General features: G+C 37.3%; 1 pseudogene; it reads left to right on the top strand.

Moving 5' to 3' along the window:
- The first annotated feature begins 294 nt into the window (after positions 1–294).
- Positions 295–398, top strand: LOC132516628 (small nucleolar RNA U3; annotated as a pseudogene).
- The last annotated feature ends 8,344 nt before the right edge of the window (positions 399–8,742 follow it).

Here is an 8,742-nt window from a genome sequence, read left to right as displayed (position 1 = left end):
TCCAACTCTGACAATTCTATGAAAGCCAAAGCAGTTGAACCAGTACTTCAGGGTCACAGTCTAAGCTGTTGTTGAAGTGAAAGTTCTAAGCTGTGCTCCACAAGAACCTTTGGAAATATGATTATTTTGGTCTTCAGTGAAGTTTTCCTGAACACCTACTATATGCCAAGCTATGTGCTAGCTATTAGGACTTCATAGATGAACAGGACTGAGTTTCTGTCCTCAAGGAGCTCACTGTCCTGGTGGGTAAGGAGAAGAGAAAGAGTTGTGGTGATACATTAAAAAAATGATTGAAAGACTATACTTTCAAGGATCATTTTTATAGTTCATTACTAGAGAATTTTCTCTTTGGTGGGAATGTAAATTGATACAGCCACTATGGAGAACAGTATGGAGGTTCCGTAAAAAACTAAAAATAGACCCAGCAATCCCACTACTGGGCATATACCCTGAGAAAACCGTAATTCAAAAAGAGCCATGTACCAAAATGTTCATTGCAGCTCTATTTACAATAGCCAGGACATGGAAGCAACCTAAGTGTCCATCAACAGATGAATGGATAAAGAAGATGTGGCACATATATACAATGGAATATTACTCAGCCATAAAAAGAAACGAAATTGAGTTATTTGCAGTGAGGTGGATGGACCTAGAGTCTGTCATACAGAGTGAAGTAAGTCAGAAAGAGAAAAACAAATACCGTATGCTAGTACATATATATGGAACCTAAAAGAAAAAATGGTTATGAAGAACCTAGGGGCAGGACAGGAATAAAAACACAGACATAGAGAATGGACTTAAGGACACGGGGAAGGGGAAGGGTAAGCTGGGACGAAGTGAGAGAATGGCATGAACTTATATATACTACCAAATGTAAAATAGATAGCTGGTGGGAAGCAGCCACATAGCATAGGGAGATCAACTTGGTGCTTTGTGACCACCTAGAGGGGTGGGATAGGGAGGGTGGGAGGGAGATGCAAGAGGGAGGAGGTATGGGGATATATGTATATGTATAGCTGATTCCCTTTGTTATAAAGCAGAAACTAACACACCATTGTAAAGCAATTATACTCCAATAATGATGTTAAAAAAAATGATTGCGTGAAGGGATTTGGGACTTCATGATATTTGGCCACTCTGAATAGTCACAACAACAAACAAAATTGTATAATATCAGTAATAATTGGGATCCTATTTCATTTGAAAGTCTACTTTTTGTCTCCTGAGGAGAAATCGTGAAACTGTGATGAAAATGAATGTAAGGATTGAAAAAAAAGAGAGATAATAATAATTAGTATAAAACTCTTGCAGTGTAGCAACGGAAAAATAAATGCATATGGTTAGAGATAAAAAAATTAAAATCAATACTAAAAATTACAGTATGGTACAGCTTGAAAAAACTAATAAAGGACATGATTACAGGGTACTCTCATTTGAAGATGATTAGAAAAGACTTTGAGAGTAGTTTCTAACCAGAACCTGAAAGTGATGATGAAAATAAATTCTTATCCTATAGCTAAATCTAGGTAAGGACAAACATCAGTAAATTTGGTTGAAGGATGACAATTAAATGTTGGCTAAAGCAGAGGGGTCAAACTGATGATTAATAAAATATTAGTTAAGGTTTGGTATGGGGAAGATAATGGATGACCTTCACCAGTCATGGATGACTTTAGGCTCATGTGGATCTAGGGACTTGTGTGGCAAGCAGTGGAGCAGATCATAAAAGTTTAGAACTAGGACCATATAACCCAACAATCCCACTACTGGGTATATACCCAGAGAAAACCATAATTCAAAAAGACACATGCACCCCAATGTTCACTGCAGCACTATTTACAATAGCCAGGTCATGGAAGCAACCTAAATGCCCATCGAAAGATGAATGGATAAAGAAGATGTGGTACATATATAAATGGAATATTACTCAGCCATAATAAAGGAATGAAACTGGGGAAAGTGGCAGGGTGGTGGTGGTGGTAGGATGAATTGGGAGATTGGGATTGACATATATACACTAATATGTATAAATAGATAACTAATAAGAACCTGCTGTATAAAAAAAATTAAAAAAAAGATACAGTCTCTTTATTGGAACAACCAAACACATGCCTTGATATTTGTGGTACATTTATTTATCCAGCACATGCTTTTTCCTCTAGGCAAATAAGCAGAGAATATGCTAGAAACAAACAAACAAAAAAAGAGTTTAATACTAGGAGTCAGCTGAAAGCAGAGGAATCTATTGTCTGTGAGAGTCAGGGAAGCAAGAATTTATGGTCCGCTGACAGAGTAGAGAGATTCATTCATTCATTCACTCATTCCTTAATCTAGTGTTTATTGGTCATTTGCTATGTTCCAAAAAATGGTCTAAGCACCGTGGATGCAATAGGGAGTAAAACAGACATGACCTCAAACCTCATGGAACTTACATCCTAGTGGAAAGAGTCAGAAACAGATAACAAACCATGAGAAAAAATACCAGATAACAACTGCATTGCCGAAATTACAGTGAATAATATGGAAGAGAGACTGAGTTGTTCTCTCAAATCTGGGGGTGGGGAAGGGAGGTGAGTAGGAGAGGGCCCTTTGAAGACATGACAGTTAAACAAAGACTTGATGTCAAGAAGGAGCCACGCACATACACAGAGGGATGTGTGGCTGGGATACGCACAGTCTGGTGGAACAATTCCCAGTGGACGGACTAATTCCAACACCCCAGGAGGCCAATGTGGTCAAGAAGGAGTAGGAAAGAAACAAATGGAAGGATCTCAGGAACGTAAACCACAATTCTGAAGTATATAGAAGCAGAGAACTAGGTCAGAGAGAACGTGTCCAGAGCTGGGTGTGGGCGAAGGTGTGGGATTCAGTCACTGATAAACTGGGCAAAGTTAGAATTCAGTACAGTTTGTTGTAAGTAAGGAACCAGAAGTTAACTTGGATCTGAGGCAGTGTTTTCTGGTGGAGGTATTTATAATAATAATAACCACAGTTATAGTGATCTACCCGTATACCTCTGACAGCCTTTTGTTCTCTCTTTGCCTTTATAGCTTTAACTGATTTTCGCCTATTGGTTGAAATCAGGCATCCCATCCTCTTGACCCAACTCCCAAATTTTGGTCAACTTTAGGATTCCTTCCTCAGGGTTCCACTAGTACATAGCGCATTATTATTCCCACATAGTCACATTGCTTTATGTTTATATTTTTATATTTTGCTACTATGTGAGGTTTTTTTCAGGGTGAGGGATTACTTCTTTTTCTTTATATTCCAAGTAACTGACATAAGCTCTGGTACAAAGAAGTGCTCAATATATAATTTTGGTTGAATAAATGAATGAAAAAATGAGTAGGTAATGGCTTACTTAAATCCTTTGTGAAATTAGGCAGGGCAAATGTATAAAATAATAGTAGTTAAATGAGTGAGTATGTTTAATACATGCCAGGTGCTATACTTGCATTATGTCTGTAAATTCTCATAGCAAGTCATTGTGGTGGAGAGTGAAATCATCTGCCTTTCAGAGATGAATAAACTGAAGCTCAGAATCAATAACGAGCAACAGCAAGGTTATACCCCTGGTGATGGGCAAGCCTGGGTAACAATGCTGGATTCTTTCCACCACTGTGCTTATCTTATCCAGTTAGCCCAAGATCACAGCACAGCGGGTGTTAAAATCACAGACCTGTGCAAGAAGGAAAGTTTTCTGTGCAGGAGCAGACAGTAACTAATTGCTATGAATGTTTTTGATTTACTAGGCAGTGGAGAACTATTTGAGATTTTGAATGATACTATAAATGCAATATGCTATGATGGAAATGATCTTTGAGATAAATATTTTCAACTGCTCTGGCTACTTTGTACAGGCTGAATTACAGAGAGACCAGTTGGTGTTTATCACAGTTCTTCCAGATGGGGAATTATGGAGAATTAGTATTGTAACCCTAGAACTAGAAAAGAAAAATAATAATATAAGAGATACTGAGCAGGGAAAAAAATGAAAGAACTTAAAATCTCATTAAATGTGGGATAACAAGGAGAGAGTTAATTCAAATGTAACTCTAGGATTAAGAGCACTAGGGAATTTGGGATATCATCTAATTAGAGGAATGTGCTAAATGCTGCTTAAAATTTATTACAGTTTTTAGATATCCTAATGGTCCATGTAAAAATCATGGAATGGATGATTGCATATTAGTGCACAAGTCATGTCTCAGTTCCTCATCTTTAAACTGGTAAGAATTTTCCTAGGTGATTTCTAGGGTCATTGTCCTCTCTGAATTTGTAAGTTTCTTGTGAACTGAAGCAGTTTCCTTTTTTTACATGCACCTCCCTTTCCTTCCCTCTTCTTATTTCAAAATAATGGCCCTGAAAGTGATCATTATCTGGCTGAACAAATATGTTTAAAAACAAGTATATAATCAGAAATCTTTCCCAGGTTTTATACACATAAAGTGCTTTTTTTTTTTTTTTAAGATTGCAAGGCCTGAAAATGTTTGTGGCTGCTTCTTTTTTTTTTTTTTTGAGGTAGTTCACATTTTATTTTTTATTTTATTTTATTTTTTTAACATCTTTATTGCAGTATAATTGCTTTACAATGTTATGTTAGTTTCTGCTGTATACCAAAGTGAATCAGCTATATGTATACATATATCCCCATATCCCCTCCCTCTTGCATCTCCCTCCCACCCTCCCTATCCCACCCCTCTAGGTGGTCACAAAGCACCTAGCTGATCTCCCCATGCAATGTAGCTGCTTCCCACTAGCTATCTATTTTACATTTGGCCATGTATATATGTCAATGCTACTCTCTCACATTGTCCCAGCTTACCTTTCCCCCGCCCGTGTCCTCAAGTCCATTCTCTATGTCTGCACCTTTATTCCTGTCCTGCACCTAGGTTCATCAGAACCATTTTTTTTTTAGATTCCATATATATGTGTTAGCATACGATGTTTGTTTTTCTCTTTCTGACTTACATCACTCTGTATGACAGATTCTAGCTCCATCCACCTAACTACAAATAACTCAATATTATTTCTTTTTATGGCTGAGTAATATTCCATTGTATATATGTGCCACATCTTCTTTATCCATTCATCTGTTGATGGACACTTAGGTTGCTTCCATGTACTGGCTACTGTAAATAGTGCTGGCAATGAACATTGTGGTACATGACTCTTTGAATTATGGTTTTCTCTGGGTATATGCCCAGTAGTGGTATTGCTATGTCATATGATAATTATATTTTTAGATTTCTAAGGACCCTCCATACTGTTCTCCATAGCGGCTGTACCAATTTACATTCCCACCAACAGTGCAAGAGGGTTCCCTTTTCTCCACACCCTCTCCAGCAGAGAGGGTGTTTGCAGATTTTTGATGATGGCCATTCTGACTGGTATGAGGTGATACCTCATTGTAGTTTTGATTTGCATTTCTCTAATGATTAGTGATGTTGAGCATCCTTTCATGTGCCTCTTGGCCATCTGTATATCTTCTTTGGAGAAATGTCTATTTAGATTTTCTGCCCATTTTCAGATTGGGTTGTTTGCTTTTTTGATATTGAGTTGCATGAGCTGCTTGTAAATTTTGGAGATTAATCCTTTGTCTGTTGCTTCGTTTGCAAATATTTTCTCCTATTCTGAGGGTTGTCTTATTGTCTTGTTTATGGTTTCCTTTGCTGTGCAAAAGCTTTGAAGTTTCATTAGGTCCCATTTGTTTATTTTTGTTTTTATTTCCATTTCTCTAGGATGTGGGTCAAAAAGGATCTTGCCGCGATTTATGTCAAAGAGTGTTCTTCCTATGTTTTCCTCTAAGAGTTTTTTTTTAAAGGTTTATTTATTTATTATTTCTTTATTTAATTTAGTTTTGGTTGCGTTGGGTCCTAGTTGTAGCACGCGGGATCTTCATTGTGGTGTGCGGGCTTCTCTCTAGTTGTGGTGTGCAGATGTTCTCTTCTCTAGTTGTGGCGTGCAGGCTCCAGGGAGTGTGGACTCTGTAGTTGTGGCATGGGTTCCAGAGCACGTGGGCTCTGTAGTTTGCGGCTCGTGGACTCTAGTTGAGGTGGGCAAGCTCAGTAGTTGTGGCACGCTGACTTAGTTGCCCCGCGGCATGTGGGATTTTAGTTCCCCAACCAGGGATCAAACCCCTGTCCCCTGCATAGTAAGGCGGATTCTTTATCACTGGACCACCAGGGAAGTCCCTCCTCTAAGAGTTTTATAGTGTCTGGCCTTACATTTCGGTCTTTAATCCATTTTGAGTTTATTTTTCTGTATGGTGTTAGGGAGTGTTCTAATTTTATTCTTTTACATGTAGCTGTCCAGTTTTCCCAGCGCCACTTATTGAAGAGGCTGTCTTTTCTCCACTGTATATTCTTGCCTCCTTTGTCAAAGATAAGGTGACCATATGTGCGTGGGTTTATCTCTGGGCTTTCTGTCCTGTTGCATTGATTTATATTTCTGTTTTTGTGCCAGTACTGTAGCTTTGGATCCTGATTCCTCCAGCTCCGTTTTTCTTTCTCAAGATTGCTTTGGCTATTCGGGGTCTTTTGTGTTTCCATACAAATTGTGAAATTTTTGTTCTAGTTCTGTGAAAAATGCCATTGGTAGTTGGATAGGGATTCCACTGAATCTGTAGATTGCTTTGTGTATTACAGTCATTTTCACAATGTTGATTCTTCCAATCCAAGAACATGGTATATGTCTTCATCTATTTGTATCATCTTTAATTTCTTTCATCAGTGTCTTATAGTTTTCTGCATACAGGTCTTTTGTCTCTTTAGGTAGGTTTATTCCTAGGGTTTTATTCTTTTGGTTGCAATGGTAAGTGGGAGTGTTTCCTTAATTTCTCTTTCAGATTTTTCATCATTAGTGTCTAGGAATGCAAGAGATTTCTGTGCATTAATTTTGTGTCTTGCTTCTTTACCAGATTCATTGATTAGCTCTAGTAGTTTTCTGGTAGCATCTTTAGGATTCTCTATATATAGTATCATGTCATCTGCAAACAATGACAGCTTTACTTCTTTTCTGATTTGGATTCCTTCTATTTCTTTTTCTTCTCTGATTGCTGTGACTAGAACTTCCAAAAGTATATTGAAAAATAGTGGTGAGAGTAGGCATCCTTGTCTTGTTCCTGATTTTAGAGGAAATGGTTTCAGTTTTTCACCGTTAAGGACGATATTGGTTATGGGTTTGTCATATATGGCCTTTATTATGTTGAGGTAAGTTCCCTCTACGTCTACTTTCTGGAGAGTTTTTTATCATACACGGGTGTTGAATTTTGTCAAAAGGTTTTTCTGCACTTATTGAGGTTATCATATAGTTTTTCTCCTTCAGTTTGTTAATATGGTGTATCACATTGATTGGTTTGCGTATATTGAAGAAACTTTCATTCCTGGGATAAACCGTACTTGATCATGGTGTATGATCCTTTTAATGTGCTGTTGGATTCTGTTTGCTAGTATTTTGTTGAGGATTTTTGCATCTATGTTCATCAGTGATATTGGTCTGTAGTTTTCTTTTTTTGTGACATCTTTTCCTGGTTTTGGTATCAGGGTGATGGTGGCCTCGTAGAATGAGTTTGGGAGAGTTCCTCCCTCCACTATATTTTAGAAGAGTTTGAGAAGGATAGGTGTTAGCTCCTCTCTAAATGTTTGATAGAATTCACCTGTGAAGCCATCTGGTCCTGGACTTTTGTTTGTTGGAAGATTTTTAATCACAGTCTCAATTTCAGTGCTTGTGATTGGTCTGTTTTTATTTTCTGTTTCTTCCTTGTTCAGTCTCAGAAGGTGTGGTTTTCTAGGAATTTGTTCATTTCTTGCAGGTTGTCCATTTTACTGGCATATTGTTGCTGGTGGTAATCTGTCATGATTCTTTGTATTTCTGTAGTGTCAGTTGTTACTTCTCCTTTTTCATTTCTAATTCTGTTGATTTGAGTCTTCTCTCTTTTTTTCTTGATGAGTCTAGCTAATGGTTTATCAATTTTGTTTATCTTCTCAAAGAACCAGCTTTTCATTTTATTGATCTTTGCTGTTGTTTCCTTCATTTCTTTTTCATTTATTTCTGATCTGATCTTTATGATTTCTTTCCTTCTGCTAACTTTGGGGTTTTTTGTTCTTCTTTCTCTAATTGCTTTAGGTGTAAGGCTAGGTTCTTTATTTGAGATGTTTGTTGTTTCTTGAGGTAGGATTGTATTGCTGTAAACTTCCATCTTAGAACTGCTTTTGTTGCATCCCATAGGTTTTGGGTCATCATGTTTTCATTGTCATTTGTTTCTAGGTATTTTTTGATTTCCTCTTTGATTTCTTCAGTGATCTCTTGGTTATCTAGTAATGTATCATTTAGCCTCTATGTGTTTCTATTTTTTACAGATTTTTTTCCAGTAATTGATATCTCCCCTCATAGCATTGTGGTCAAAAAGATACTTGATTTGATTTCAATTTTCTTAAATTTACCAAGACTTGGTTTTTTGACCCAAGATATGATCTGTCCTGGAGAATGTTCCATGAGCACCGGAGAAGAAAGTGTATTCTGTTGTTTTTGGATGGAATGTCCTATAAATATCAATTAAGTCCATCTTGTTTAATGTGTCATTTAAAGCTTGTGTTTCCTTATTTATTTTCATTTTGGATGATCTGTCCATTGGTGAAAGTGGGGTGTTAAAGTCCCCTAGTATAATTGTGTTACTGTTGATTTCCCCTTTTATGGCTGTTAGGATTTGCCTTATGTATTGAGGTGCCCCTATGTTGT

Source organism: Lagenorhynchus albirostris, chromosome 2 (assembly GCF_949774975.1).
Source record: "Lagenorhynchus albirostris chromosome 2, mLagAlb1.1, whole genome shotgun sequence".
NCBI lineage: Eukaryota > Metazoa > Chordata > Mammalia > Artiodactyla > Delphinidae > Lagenorhynchus > Lagenorhynchus albirostris.
The sequence above is the reverse complement of the archived record's forward strand: the minus strand, read 5'-3'. Positions and strand labels throughout refer to the sequence as shown.